The sequence below is a fragment of the Monodelphis domestica genome, chromosome 2 (assembly GCF_027887165.1).
Source record: "Monodelphis domestica isolate mMonDom1 chromosome 2, mMonDom1.pri, whole genome shotgun sequence".
Taxonomy (NCBI): domain Eukaryota; kingdom Metazoa; phylum Chordata; class Mammalia; order Didelphimorphia; family Didelphidae; genus Monodelphis; species Monodelphis domestica.
The window spans coordinates 414,861,104-414,877,321 of NC_077228.1; the positions used below are offsets into that span (position 1 = coordinate 414,861,104).

At 36.5% G+C, this 16,218-nt stretch overlaps 1 long non-coding RNA gene across 1 annotated transcript; it reads right to left on the reverse strand.

Annotated features, from left to right (window-relative positions):
* Positions 1-724: 724 nt before the first annotated feature.
* On the reverse strand, positions 725-10,571 carry LOC130457462 (uncharacterized). The gene is made up of 2 exons (XR_008916688.1): positions 10,007-10,571; positions 725-1,047 (listed from the first exon to the last, which is right to left on the reverse strand). It is a non-coding gene; the product is annotated as an uncharacterized LOC130457462 (long non-coding RNA).
* Between the last annotated feature and the right edge of the window lie 5,647 nt (positions 10,572-16,218).

Below are 16,218 nucleotides of genomic sequence, written 5' to 3' on the forward strand. Positions count from 1 at the left end.
AATACAGTGGGATTTTTGTATTCTCCACACCTTTCAGTCAGTTGCGTGACTGTAAAGATGTGAAGATGTGAGCTGCTGTTGGCCAACATAACACAAACTTAAATAGACCTATTTAATTCACCAAGGGATCTAATTAGCTCCTTGCAAAAGAAGATAATGAGATTCTTTCTGCAATAAAACATATTCATAGTTGCTGAGGAATCAATGAAGTGATGAGCACTGCCCCAGAGCAAACTTTGTATTCATTAAGGAATACCATATATATGCAGATGTCTTCCTGCAATTTGTTCAGTGTCATATGGTTTACAGAATTTAGAACACCTGAATGGTGTCTTTGTTCAATGCCAATGAGTAAAGATGTGATGTTATTGATGACTTTTTTGCAGAATTTTACTATTTATATCCTTTTATTACATAGGGGAACAACTATACTAATGATATTTAAGAGTTACTTCCCTGAAGAATGACATTTTAAATACATTTATTAAGATTAAACATCAATACATAGTTCTACTATAGGGAAATAAAATGTCCCACAGGAAAAAAATAATATAGTTAGTCAAGATTCATTATTAATATCAGACAGCTATGACAGCTGTTTATAAAGAATTATGAACATAATATTTAAAACTTATGTCATGTTCTAAAGTAAAGTATGACATTAATAATGTTACTGTCATTGTTATTACCTGACAAATGTATATTCATTAAGTTAGTATTCAACTCATTTTTATAGATTTCACTTTAATTACATATAATACTGCAGTTTCAATTTTAGGCTTCAAATAACTGGCCATTAATCTTCTCTGAATGGGAGAGAGTGCTGGAAATATAGGATGATTCAGCTAAGACATGTCAATTAATTTTTTAAGTCAATATTTTAAGGATCTGTAATTTATTTACTGTGGGTTCTCCCTTCATTGACACAAATTATAACTCTTAGATGACTTGATAAACATTTCAGTGAATTTCTATGTTGGAGAAAAAATTAATCACCAGATGAATCACGTTCTTCTTTGATACAGAATGTCTCCACATCTAGTTGATCTGTGGACAATAAGCATACAATCTTACATTGAGTTTACATGTGAAGTCTTTGAATATTTCTAGAGATTGTGAGAACTGTGTTCTCTTGGCATTGCCTGGAAGAATCCATACTTCCTCAAAAAACACCCATAGTCTGCTAAAAATCTAGATAAAAAATTATAATAATTTATAGAATCAAACTCAAGTTTAAATATAAATACAAAAGCAAATACAATCAGATAATACATAACAGAATAACAGCTAGAACTAATAAACAGTAGAGTCCAGAGTCAGAGTTGGAAAAGTACTTACTCCCACCTTATATAGGATTTTCTTCATCTTCTGGCTCCAGGCTCTAGGTTTCTAAGACTACCACTACATTTGAACCTTTGACAGCTATTAAGCCCCTGCAAGTGGAGGCTACTAAGCTGTTTTTGATTGAAAGAGGCCCACTGTTGCAGTACCTCAAGAGAGATGCCTTTCTTTGAGAGCTATAGATTCCATTTCCTGCTTCCCTTGACCCCACAGATTTTTTCTACCTATGACACAGTCATATGAGAAGACCTCCAAATTCTGTTAAAATGGGTGAAAGGGACCTAAACAAGTACAAACACATCAAATATGATGGCTAGAGAAACATTTGTAGGCAGGTATCTATCTGTGGTTGTTTTTCCACTGTGTTCAAGAAGGACTATTGACAAAAAAATTAGCAGGCCAATTTTGAGTCTATTTACTATCATGTATGTAATCAACCTTATAGGATTCTATCTAGCCTTCCTAGATTCTTTGAATATACATATTGTATTTCACTACTCCCTTCTTCCAAACTATATCAATATGAACTAAACAAAATAACTCCCCAGGCCATCAATAATCACACAGGTGTCAAAATATAAGAAATCTTAGACTTTTGAATACAACAATACTAGTTCCATTATCAGATTGACTAGGAGGATTATATGTCCAAGAAATGTAGCAATAAGGAGTTCCAGGGTTTATATCACCAAAATTCTGAGCTGAATCTCAAATATACATGCATGGTAATCCAGAATGGGGATAATGAAATCAGGGTTATCATAATGAAGGCCCTTAGAGAATGACAGAGGAGCAAAACCTGTATTCAAAGTTCTCAGTATATTTAGATGCCTTTCTGAATTTTCAATCCCTGAAAGAGATGGTACTGCTTCCAAAGGATATTATAAATGAGGGTACCTAATCAAAGATCAATGAGTGCACTTTAAAGCCAGCCACAAAGATTCTGACTAGTATAATAGTTGAAAGGAATTGTAGAGGATTGAAGGGGGTACGGGGATAAGGAAGGTTTTGTAACAGGGAATGGAGGGGTTGAAGGGAGAGAGGGAATATGGCTAATGGTGAGGTAAAAGGAGATACCCCCTGCTGAGAGGCTATCTTTGAAAAATGGGTTTCCTGTGGAATGGGACACCTATGACAGCCTGAGGGGGTGTCTTCTCTACTGACTGATGTTGCAGATATCCCAGAGCAGGTAAGCACTGACCCCCCTGAGGGACAAGCTTCCCCCCCCATCAAGGTCACCCAGCAGGGGTCCAATAAGAACCATTTATGGTTGAATGGCTGTCCTTGGGTTCAGCTTCCTCTACATTCCCCTGAAATGACAGTCCTCTTATCTGACTGTGATTATTTAAATAAAGATGAATTTTAATAACAAGTTTGGATTGGGAGATCAGGGAAGAGGGAACTGATTTCCCTAGATTGGATTTGAGTCTCTCTCAGCTTTTGAGCTGAGACCAGGTCTCTCAGGCTGCTGGAGGGTTTCTTTTATTCCTGTCTATGCTAATCTGTGCTAGTTTTCTTAAGTGCAAAGTCTTTAGCAGTAGACAGCAAGAGGAAGAAAAGGTTCTGACTTTCAGAGTTGGTTGGGCCTGTCTCTTTGGGCTGATGACCCTAAAGACCAGCCTTAAGTTCAAACCATTCCCCTTCAATCCTTTTGTTCAATGACATGATCATAGGAATCCAAGTAGAGCACATAGTTGGGGAAATCCAGGAATAGAGGTACTTCTATCCCGAGACAGGGAGAGAGATTCCTTCCAGTCCAAGGGCCAGGAAAGAGAGAGCTGTCCCTCTCCAAGTTCCCCTCCCCCCACCAACTGTCATTCTTGTCAATATCTTCTCTCTAACATTCCAACTTCTGTTTGTTCCACCTGAGTGGCAGAAAGTCCAAAACTTGCTTCAGTTTTCCTTTCCACACTAGGCAGGGCAGAGTTAAATTGGTAGTCATGAGCTGCTCTTAAAAGATAATAAAAACCTCTGGATAATTGTTAAAACAACTATTATCATGGACCTCCTCTGGCTGGCATAACAGTATTGGCTACAGGAATCTCTGCTGTATTAATCCATTAATTCCTCTGGTGCTACTCTATTAATTTCTCAGGCACTATTAAGACTCTGAGTCTTCAGACTATTCTTCCATTGTTTATACTACTCCATAGTGACAAACCCAATCTATTGATGGTATAATCAGTCTCACGGTAAGTTTTAAAGGCTTACAAATAAATGTTTATAAGTGAATGATCTTTCTCTTACAATTGAGAAAATAAAATGTGTGATTGTTACAATATGCATAAAGTATTTATCGATTATAAATCTGTAGTGGTGGTATTATGGAAAGTCACTTCCCTAAGAATGAGTGAGTACAGTTGGAAGGCAAGTTAAGAATGATATAGTTATCAACTGAGAAAAAGAAGGTAGGCATCTCAATCATGAAATCTGACAAAGCCAAAGTAAAAATAGATCTAGTCAAAAGAGATAGGAAAGGTAATTACATTCTGATAAAAGGCAGTATAGACGATGAGGAAATATCAGCACTCAACATGTATGCACCAAATGGAATAGCATCCAAATTTCTAAAGGAGAAACTAGTAGAGCTCAAGGATGCAATAGATAGAAAAACTATATTAGTGGGAGACCTGAACCTTCCTCTATCTGAACTAGATAAATCAAACCAAAAAATAAATAAGAAAGAGATAAGAGAAGTGAATGAAATCTTAGAAAAATTATAGTTAGTAGATATGTGGAAAAAAAAATAAATAGGGACAAAAAGGAATACACCTCCTTTTCAGCAGCACATGGTACATTTACAAAGATTGATTATGTACTAGGGCATAAAAATATTGCAAACAAATGCAAAAGAGCAGAAATAATAAATGCAACCTTCTCAGATCACAATGTAATGAAAAATAGTAATTAGTAAGGGTACATGGAGACGCAAATAAAAAATTAATTGGAAATTAAACAATATGATTCTCCACAATCAGTTAGCTCGGTTAGTCAAAGAACAAATCATAGAAACAATTAATAATTTAATTGAAGAAAATTACAATGATGAGACATCCTTTCAAAATCTATGGGATGCAGCCAAAGCAGTACTCAGGGAAATTTATATCCTTGAATTCATATAATAACAAATTAGGAAGGGCAGAGGTCAATAAATTGGGCATACAAATTAAAAAACTAGAAAGTGAACAAATTAAAAATCCTCAGATGAACTAGAGTTCCTAAAAATCAAAGGATAAATTAATCAAATCAAATGTCAAAGAACTATTGATTGAATAAATAAGAGAAGTTGGTACTTTGAAAAAACAAATAAAATAGACAAAGTACTGGTCAATCTAATTTTTAAAAAAAGGAAAGAAGAAAACCAAATTTACAGTATCCAAGATGAAAAGGGAAACCTCACCTCTAATGAAGAGGAAATTAAAAGCAATCATTAAAAGTTATTATGCCCAATTATATGATAATAAATATGGCAATCTAAGGGATATGGAAGAATATTTACAAAAATATAAATTGCCTAGACTAACAGAGGAAGAAATAGACTACCTAAACAACCCCATATCAGAAAAAGAAATTGAATAAGCCATCAAAGAACTCCCTAAGAAAAAATCCCCAGGTCCAGATGGATTCACAAATGAATTCTATCAAACATTCAAAGAACAACTAATCTCAATATTATACAAACTATTTGACAGAATAAGCAAAGAAGGAGTTCTATCAAATTCCTTTTATGACAAAAATATGGTACTGATTCCAAAGCCAGGCAAGTTAAAAACAGAGAAAGAAAACTACAGACCAATCTCCTTAATGAATATAGATGCAAAAATATTAAATAGGATACTAGCAAAAAGACTCCAGCAAGTGATTACAAGGGTTATTCACTATGACCAGATAGGATTCATACCAGGAATGCAAGGATGGTTCAATATTAGGAAAACCATCCACATAATTGACCATATTAACAAGCAAACCCACAAAAATCACATGATTATCTCAATGGATACAGAAAAGCCTTTGACAAAATACAACACTCATGAAAACTCCAGAAAGTATAGAAATAGAATGGCCTTTCTTAAAAATAATAAACAGTATATATCTAAAACCATCAGCAAACATCATCTGCAATGGAGATAAACTAGAAGCCTTCCCAATAAGATCAGGAGTGAAACAAGGATGCCCATTATCACCTCTATTATTTAACATTGTACTAGAAACACTAGCAGTAGCAAATGAGAAGAAAAAGAAATTGAAGGTATTAAAATAGGCAATGAAGAGAACAAGCTATCACTCTTTGCAGATGATATGATGGTCTACTTAAAGAATTCTAGAGAATCAACTAAAAAGCTAGTAGAAATAAACAACAATTTTATCAAAGTTTCAGGATACAAAATAAACCCACATAAGTCATCAGCATTTCTATATATCTCCAACACATCTCAGCAGCAAGAATTAGAAAGAAAAATTCCATTTAAAAATCACCCTAGACAATATAAAATACTTAGGAATCTATCTGCTGAGCCAAACACAGGAACTATGTGAATACAACTACAAAACACTCTCTACACAATTAAAACTAGATCTAAACAATTGGAAAAGCATTGATTGCTCATGGGTAGGGTGAGCTAACATAATACAAATGACAATCCTACCCAAATTAATTTACTTATTTAGTGCCATACCCATTGAACTACCAAAAAAACTTTTTTACTGAATTAGAAAAAAAAAACATATAACAAAGTTCATTTGGAAGAACAAAAGATCAAGGATATCCAGGGAAATCATGAAAAAAATGCAAGAGAAGGTGGCCTTACAGTCCCAGATCTCAAACTACACTATAAAGCAATGGTCATCAAAACAATATGGTACTGGCTAAGAGACAAAAAGGAGGATCAGTGGAATAGACTTGGGATAAATTACCTCAGCAAGACTGTCTATGATAAGCCCAAAGATCCCAGCCTTTGGGACCAAAATCCACTATTTGATAAAAAAACTGCTGGGAAAATTGGAAGACAGTATGAGAGTGATTAGGTTTGGATCAACATCTCACACCCTACACCAATATAAACTCAGAATGGGTGAATGGCTTGAATATAAAGAAGGAAACTATAAGTAAGTTAGGTGAACACAGAATAGTATACATGTCAGATATTTGGGAAAGGAAAGATTTAATACCAAGCAAGAGTTAGAAAAAAATCACAAAATGTAAAATAAATAATTATGATTACATTAAATTAAAAAGGGTTTGTATGAACAAAATCAATGCAACCAAAATTAGAAGGGAAGCAACAAATTGGGAAAAATTTTTCATAACAACAACCTCTGACAAATGTCTAATTACTCAAATTTATAAAGAACTAAATCAATTGTACAAAAAAATCAAGCCATTCTCCAATTGATAAATGGGCAAGGGACATGAATAGGCAGGAATTGATGCAGAGCGAGAGGAGCAGAACCAGGAGAACATTATACACAGAGACTGATACACTCTGGTACAACTGAATGTAATGGACTTCTCCATTAGTGGCAATGCAGTGATCCTGAACAACTCGGAGGTATCTATGAGGAAGAACACTATCCACATTCAGAGGGAAAACAGTGGGAGCAGAAACACTGAAGAAAAACAACTGCCTGATTACATGGGTCAAGGGAGATATGATTGGGGTATAGACTCTAAATGATCATCCTAGTGCAAGCATCAACAACATGAAAATAGGTTCTGATCAAGGACACATGTAAAATCCAGTATAATTGCACTTCAGCTATGGGAAGGGTGGGGGGAGGGGATGAAGGGAAAGAATATGATTCTTATAACCAAGGAATAATGTTCTAAATTTACTAAATAAAATTTTCAAAAAAAAGAATGATATAGTTACTTATTCGTCTCAGATTAGATATCAATCATCTCTGCTCTGCAAATGACTTGAGATGCAAAGGCACCAAATCATACAGGAAACAGGAATATGATGGTGGAACCAACAGGAGGCTCAAAAAAAAGGCTCAAAATGTGCTTTTGAGAAGCACAGAAATTTTATTGTATAGAATTGAAAGGAGAGAAATAGGGTCCAGGAACAATGGCTCCTTCCATTGAGGTCATGTGGTTTTTAGTGATAATTATTTGAAATTGTCAATCTACTTACTGTCAGACTTACTCCCCAACAGAAAAGATTTATGCCTGTTAGGGTATATCAATGGAGCTAATCACTCACACACCAAACAATTTTAGTCAAGCAACAGGAAGGTCAACTCTTTTATGCAAAAGAGGCTGGTCTGAAGTAGCTATAGAATCCAGCAGAAAGAATGTCCTTATAGGTGATACAAATCTAGAGATATTGTCGATAAACTGAATAACAAAATTGAAAAAGGTTTTGACTGGCTAAAAGATCTGGCCAAATCCAATTTTATGACATGTAACAGGAATAAATGTTAAATCTTATTCTAGGGTTCAAAAAAATAAACTTTACAATTACAAGATGAAATAGCCATAGTTAGATAGTAGATTGTCTGAAAAAGAACTGAGCAAATTGTAAACTTAATACAAAGTCAATAGTGTTTTATAGCAACAAAAAGGCTCTTGTGATCTTTGGCATAGGAATGTCCTAGGAATAAAGAGGTTAAGAGATCATGGATTTAGAATTGGAAGGGACCTTATAAGACATTTTATTTAACTATTTCATTTTAAAGATGAGAAAAATAAATCTCATAGTTTGTATGTAAGCAGTAACTCTAAGGCAGGGATGGCGAATCTTTTAGAGATGGAGTGTCAGGCCCTGCCCCACCCCACCCCAGACTGAATGCTATGTCACCACCCCGGGAGACCTCAGGCCATGCCTTCCCCCCCCCCCCCCCCCCACTGATTGCCAGGTACACCCCCACATCAACCTCATACTGGGGAGGGAGGAAGTACTACCATTGAGCTGCTAGACATAGGGGTGGGTGAAGTAAGGAATGTCCTCACTGAGTATAGAGAGGGGTAGGGGAGTGGCCTGAGCACTCTTCTCCCCTCCAGCTCAACCACCTTTGAGCTGTCCACATTACCCCTGTGTGCTCCTATTAGGCTACTGGGCAGAGGGACAAGAGATGTGAAAAGTCATCAGGCATGGTAGAGATGGGGAGGAGCTGCTCTGTCTAAGTCCTTCAGCCTTTCTAGCAACAAACTCTGGAGGCAGGGAAGAGGTGGCATAGTTGTGTGCCACAGAGAGTGCCCTGTATGCCATCTTTGGCACCCATGCCATTGGTTCACCACCACTGCTCTAAGATCACATAGTAAGTGGCCAAGTTGAGACTTGAGCCCAACCAATCAAACAATCAAATAATCAATAAACAAGTGTTAAACACCTATGTCAGGAACCATGCTAGGTGCTGGGGAAACAGAAAAAAAACAAACCCTCTACCCTCAGAGAGTTTACATTTTATTGGAGAAATCAACATATATAGATATGTATATATAAAATATATACCACAACACAAAGGATTAGTGAGTCACTGGCAGCTAGTATGTTTCTGTCAAACTTTTAAGGCAACTAAGGACTCTAAGAGGCAGAGGTAAAAAAATGTATTCCAGGCATGAAGGATACCCTCTGCAAAGACCTAGAGACATGAAATAAAATGTTGTATTTGAAATTGTTAGTCACTTAGTGGCTAACTGCCTCAGTTTCCTCATCTATAAATGGGGATAATAATAGTATCTACCTCCCAAGATTATTTGAGAATAAAATGATAATACTTATAAAGTGGCTTTGTAAACCTTAAAGCACTATGTAAATGCTAGCCATCATTATTAATATGGGAGGAAGTGGTTCCCCCATTTTGAGAAGGAGTCCAGATTGGTCTGTCTTCAAAATCATGTCCCTGACCTGGGTACCTTAATTTCTTCTCCATTCTCTGCTTTTCAGTTCTTTTTTTATGTGTTGTTTTTCCCCCCATTAGAATGTAGGTCCCTCAGGTCAGGGGTACTCATTCTTTTTGCATGTATTATATTCTAAGTACTTAATGGACTACTTGACATATAGTAAGCGTCTAATAAAAAAAAGCTGTTATTCTTCCTTCCACTATGTTCTGTGTTTGGACATTGATGGCTCTGGAAGACAGAGTAAATCTGATGACTTTGTGCAAGTGCCTCACTTAAATCCAACTTACATGCAGGTCAGGATATCATCCTGTGATGTCACTGGTCCTCTTTAAAAACAAAAGACAAACCACCACAACAACATTGTAGTGGGACCTCTTTTTTCTTGTATGATTTCGATTAGATGATTATTGTGATTCTATCCAACTGAAATTCTGTGATTGTGCTGATCTGACCTCTTTTTCTTTCTCTCTCTTCTGATCGGAGACTCTTTATACAGTAGTATCTTTACATGAGTTTGTACCAAGAAGCTCATATTACATGCATTCTAGTAAGAAACCTTGCCCCTTTATTATTTCGTGGCTAGCCCTTCTGTTCGATACAGCATGCTCTGGTGAGGTATAGAATGAGAGTTATGTTTTATTTATTTCTTTTTTTACTATTTACATACTTATCACAGTACCCAGCACAAAGCAGCTGCCTAATAATGTCTTTGGCAGGATTCCCGAATCTCTGCAAGTGTAGATGGTGGAGGGCAGGAGGAGGGGAAGAATGGGAAGGAAAAAAGCTGTAAGCACGTGTGGAATTGATCAAACTACTTACCAAGGTAGTATGGATAGATGATGCTGAGGTCCCAACTATGTCTAGCAGTAGGGGGAGCTATTGGAAAATAGAAAAATGATGAGAATATTTCACATTTTTATCATACTTTAAGATTAGGAAACATTTTCTTTACAACAATCCCTTTAGGTAGGTAGTGTAAGCATTATTGTCCCCACTTTACAGATGAAAAAGCTGAGATTCATCTAGGTAAATTAACTTGCTCCCAGTCATATAGCTAGATTTCCAGTACATCATATTGCTTGTCCAGTACCCTCACAGCTAGTGAGACTACTAGGTCTAGGATTTAGATGGTAGCCCAGAATAATAGGGGATGAATAAAAAAGGCTTCCCTGAAGGATAGAGACTCTTCCCCTCACCCTCTGGCCCCCACAACAGAAATTATGCCTGAAAAAGGGAATGGTGATAGAATCAGAGAAGACAGTAAATGAGGACTGATTTGTTAGAACCCAGCCTTAAGCTATATACTTCAGAGGTTCTCTTCTATACAAAAATGCATTGAGGAGATTCTTTATGAGGGACACTGTTATGATAACTCCGGATACTGTGATTTCTGGTTTCTGCATTCCTGGGGTTTTCCCTCATGCTTCCTAACACTATTACCTCATTGGCTGTGGGAGGAAATAGCTTTAGAAACTTATTGAGTAAGGTACAATTTGAAAGTGAGTTATTATGATTGTTATTGCATAATAATAATAATTATTATAGCCATAATAGTAATTATTACTACCTAGCATTTATGTGGTCACTTTAGGGTTTACAAAATCCTTTACATATGTTGCCTCATTTGATCCTCCCGACAATCCAGTAAGGTAGGTACTATTATTACTGATAAGAAAAATGAGACTGAGGCTGCATTCAAACTTGGGCTTTCTTGGCTTTAGTAGAGCTGAACATTCTATTCATTGTATCACTTAACTGCATAGTATTACTATTTTCCACTCTTGTGGCCTTGAAACTGTATAACCATTGCTCGACGGCAGTGGCAGAAGCCTCACCCAGGAGTGATAGAATCACTACGTAGCCTCATTCTTATTTGAAACAGAACAAAATGTTAGGATTAGAAAAAAGAAACTAGAAAACAAAATAAATAAATCCACAAAGGATTTGGGTGAGGTAAGGGTCAAATAACCACTTGTCCTAGATTGAGACAGCTTTTGCTTTCTTGCCAAATATATTTGGGACAGGAAGTCCTATTTTCTCTCAAAAGAATAGGAGCCTGGAAACAGAGGTGGGGGCAGATGGATTGCAAGGAAGAAACTGCAATCTTGTTAGGATTTTTCACACATTTACATAACACCGTCTGGTAAATTACCATTTGTGTCATGTAGAAAGTAGTTATTCAATGTTTTAGTGTTTTTTTTTTAAGAGAGAACAAAGCCCAGAGCAGGGTGTGGTGTTGGCATGAGATTCTGACACCACCATTTATAAGCTGTATGCCCTTGGACTGGTCATTTCAAACCTCTGGACCTCAGTGATATCTATAAAATGAAGGGAATGGTTTTTAGCTGATTAGGAAAGCAGAATCAAGTACAGAAAAGTCAGGGGGCAAGTAGATAGAGAGCCATTTCTGGAGACAAGAGTTCCTGGGTTCAAATCTGACCTCAGACACTTGTTAGCTGTGAGACTGGACAATTTACTTAACCCCCACTGCCTAGCATTTACTGGTCTTCTAAATTAGAACTAATATTTAGTATTGATACTTTAAAAAAAAAAACACCAAACACCTTATCTTCCATATTAAAATCAATATCGTGTATTGGTTCCAAGACAGAAGAGAGGTAAGGCCTAGGCCATGGGGATTAAGTGACTTGCCCAGGGTCACAAAGCTAGTAAGTGTCTCAGGTCAGATTGGATCCCAGAATTTCCTGTCTATAGGCCTGGCTCTCTATCTACTGCTTCCCTTAGGAAGGAAGGAAGGAAGGAAGGAAGGAAGGAAGAGAGAGAGAGAGAGAGAGAGAGAGAGAGAGAGAGAGAGAGAGAGAGAGAGAGAGAGAGAGAGAGAGAGAGAGGGAGGGAGGGAGGGAGAAAGAAGAGAGGGAGGGAGAAGGAAGGAAAGAAAAGAAAGGAAAGGAAAAGGAAAAGAAAGGAAAGAAGGAAAGGAAAGGAAAGGAAAGGAAAGGAAAGGAAAGGAAAGGAAAGGAAAGGAAAGGAAAGGAAAGGAAAGGAAAGGAAAGGAAAGGAAAGGAAAGGAAAGGAAAGGAAAGGAAAGGAAAGGAAAGGAAAGGAAAGGAAAGGAAAGGAAAGGAAAGGAAAGGAAAGGAAAGGAAAGGAAAGGAAAAAAGTCACATAAAAGCCACTGTTAGAGAAGCTAGATTAGAATCTTGCTTCAGCCAGTGTGATTTTGGATGTCAGTTAACTCTTCTAAGTCTTGGTTTTCTCACCTACAAAATAAAGGAGTTAGAAGGGGTCAGCAGTTCATAAAGTATGGTCTGGGGAAACCTCTTAAGGTCAAAACTAATTTCATAATAATACTAAGATATTTTTAATTTCTAATATGTTAAGGATTGATAGTTATGACCCATACAAACAAAATCTTTTGGGGGGAGGAAAGAGTGTAAAAAGTCTTGACACCAAAAGATTTGAAAACTACTGATTTAGGTACTCTCTAAGATTCTATATTCTATGAGACTACAATGTTGGTTTATTTAGGCAGCATAAAGAGATTTTGTTGATTATTTTCTTGAGTAATTTGAATTAATTATAGTGATACCCTAAAGTATTTTTTCTGTAATATTTTTAGCACAAATTATTAGTTTATATACATAATCCATGAAACTTCCTTTTCTAATAAATTTGTACATAATCACAGTTTCACATTTATATTCTTTTATATAATGGCCTTTTGAAAATTGTATCAGTCCCATGGTTTGTCACTTCAAAAGAGTTCAACCTAAAAATCCATACAGAAAAAAAGAAGCGAACTGTCTGTTACTGACTTCTGGCCAGGATGGCCACCTGAAATTGAGACAGACCACCCAGTCCTCATATACCGACTCCAACAAAAAACTGAATTTCATAGCAGACTGAATAATGATCAAGACATCCGATGGGATAATAATACATGTATGACCCAAATCTAATTGTTTACCAGCTCTGGGAGCAGGGAAGGAAATGAGGGAGAGAGGGAGACAATTCGGATCATATAACTATGGAAAATCTTTTTGGAAATTTGTTATTACATGTAATTGGTAAAATAAAGTATATTTATAATTTTAAAAAGTAAATTTAAATATGTATTATACAAAAAAAAAGATATCCAATGAGAAACTATAGGAAGTAACTTCATTTACCCCAGAACAACACAAAAAGTCTTCCAGTAGCCCATAGGCAATAGAAAAGGGGTCCATAAGCAAAGCCAGTGCCTGTCAACACAAATTAATAAGTCAGAAATAAATAGAAGGAGCTGTATGATGAGGTGGTACTAACATTCTATTAGGGAAAGATAAACTAGTGTCTCTTCAGAAGAAGCTGTGAATAAGCATGTTACCTATCTCCTGAGAGGGAGTGATAGAATCAAGGTGCAGAAAGAGGCATACATTTTTGTGCATGGCCATTGTATGGATTAATTTTCCTTAACTGTTTTTATACTTTTGTTTCTTTCTTTTGGTTTTTAGTTGGGCTAAAGAAAACTGTAAGGAAGGGGACTAGCTGATATAATGCCAAAAAAAGACCAATGAAACATTTTTTTATAAATGTATAATTTTTATATAGAAAGAAAAAAAGGAAATTTACTAGGGCATTTTTAGTGTAATGATATTATTATGGTGTGAGATTTATATATATATATATATATATATACATCTGTATGTATATATATACATATAACCAAAACAATATATATCACATGTTCTTTTTAAAAGCAAGTAATTTAAAATTAAGGTTCATAATTTTATAGACAATCTTATTTTTGTGTCCTGTTGGATATATGGAAATGTTATTTTTATAGTATGTAAGCTCAAGAAAAAAATAAAATTTAAAGAAAATTAAGAAAATGACCTATTATCAAAACTCTGATATGCTTTTGGATATGATTATCTATTGGGTCCATTTGTTAGAACATGTATCTAGGACAGGCACTTCAGATAGATAATGAGCTGAGCCAAGACTTGAACAAGAGTTAGAGAATTCTAGAACTTAGAAAAATAAAAAGGTGGAATTTTATAGTAGGTAAGAATAAATCCCAATATATTTTTAATATGTATGCAAGAAGTGGTGAAAGGAGGGGCAGCTAGGCAGCTAAGCAGCTAGGTGGCTCAGTGGATAGAAAGCCAGACCTAGAGACAGAAGGTTCTGGGTTCAAATCTGTCATTAGCCTCTTCTTACTTGTATGACCCAGAGAAGGTCACTTAACCCCTATTGCCTTAGTCCTTACCACTTTTCTGTCTTGGGACTGATACTTACTATTGACCTAAGACAGAAGGTAAGAGCTTTTTAAAAAAAAGTTGTAAAAGGGTATTCATTTGCGAAATGTATAATCATAAAAAGACAGATCCCCTCAAGTATGGGGAATTGTCTGAATTGAAGAGGATGAGAAACCCTGACCTGATTCTTTTTCAATTGTGTGGAGGGGATCTCCTCCTCCTGGAGGGCTGACCTGTCCATCAACATTTTTCAAATATGACAGTTGCATCAGGGTTTACGTCTGTGAATGTCCTGAACGTGAATAAAAGAGAGGGGTCAGAAAATCACGGGGAGTGTTGGCACAGACGGCAGAGGCTAGAAGACAGAGGTGTGGGAGATAGAATAGAACATGTGGTCTGAGAACTTAGAGTAAAGAAGGGAATTTAACTCTATGCCTATCTACCTTTTCTAATAAACTTTGTGAAAATTAGTAACTGGGAAGATATATTAATTTTTAATTATAACACAATATGACCCCAGCTATCAGAATTAATCAGTATTTAGTCACAATAAGTGATTAATCTGGGACAATGCTTAATTAGTAACAAACAGAATTATAGTAAGATGAATAGAAATCCAGTAATTATATTTTATAAGGGAAAAGTCTACACAGTAAATCTAGCTACTTCCCCCTTTTCTACATAAGCTAGTATTTGCAGTTGGGTATATGACTCTTTGAGTAATTGGAAAGCTTAGGAACCACATGAGACATGTCTGCAAGATGACTGCTGGGGGCCTTGGAAATGTGCTAACTTCTTGACTGAGGGAGATTGCTAGTATATCAGATTGAAGATCATCCTAACCAACCAAGACTCAGTAAGAAACTGAGACTCTTTCTCAAGAAGTGAGCAACCAATCATTGCTAGAGAAATGTAAATCCCACCCATTTTCCATGGGCAGAAGGAATGCCTATATTTGGCACACAGAGATATCCTAGGAAGAGAGATACCAAGGGCAGAATGATGGATGACTTACAGAAATATCTCTCACTTCCTACTCTCCCAGGTTCGGTGGTTGACTTTTGGGATAGGATCTTGAATGATATAATAATGTTCTGTATAAAAAAAGGGGGGAAATTCTCTTTCAATTCTCTTAGATTATGAGGAAAATCTAATGACCCAGTTTTGCTGAGAGACACTAGTCTCTCCCAATAAACCTGTTATTGGCTTGGAGCTTTGCCCCATTGTTTTATTTCAAATTGGCTGAAAAATATTTGCTACAGAATAATAGACTTAGAGCTAGGAGGGACCTGGGAAGTGTTTTATAAAGGGAAAGTTTAATCTATATTAGAGGGGTATTCAGTCTTTCAGTATAGAGAGGGGGAAAGAGAGGAGAACCTCCCTTCTCAAAGTGGGGTTCAGGGGAGACAGCTGATGTTTAGGGTTGGCTAAGAGAGAGGAGAGGGGGTTTGAAGACTTTCCCCCTTCTGTCTTCCCTCCTTAGCTAAAGCTGCTCTCCCCAATTTGCTCTTGTCCCTCTTGTCTCCCTTCCACTATTGGAGACCAAAGGGTCTCTCCTTGATCTGTTCACTCAGCTTAGGGAACAGATAACTTTTAATATCAACTCAATCAGGCACTACAAAAGGAATAATAGGCAGGGAAGAATAGGAAAGGAATGTGGGAAAAAGAGGTCTCTGTCTCTATCAAAACCCTTTTAGGGGAACTCAGGCTTTGGCAGCCTGAGCCCCCTGGGAGAAAGTCAGGTTGACTCACCCTGGGTTTGGCCCCTTGGCCACAGTTCAGACTCAGGGCAACAGGAGCTGAGGTAAAGTCTGCTCAGCTTTCTCTTCA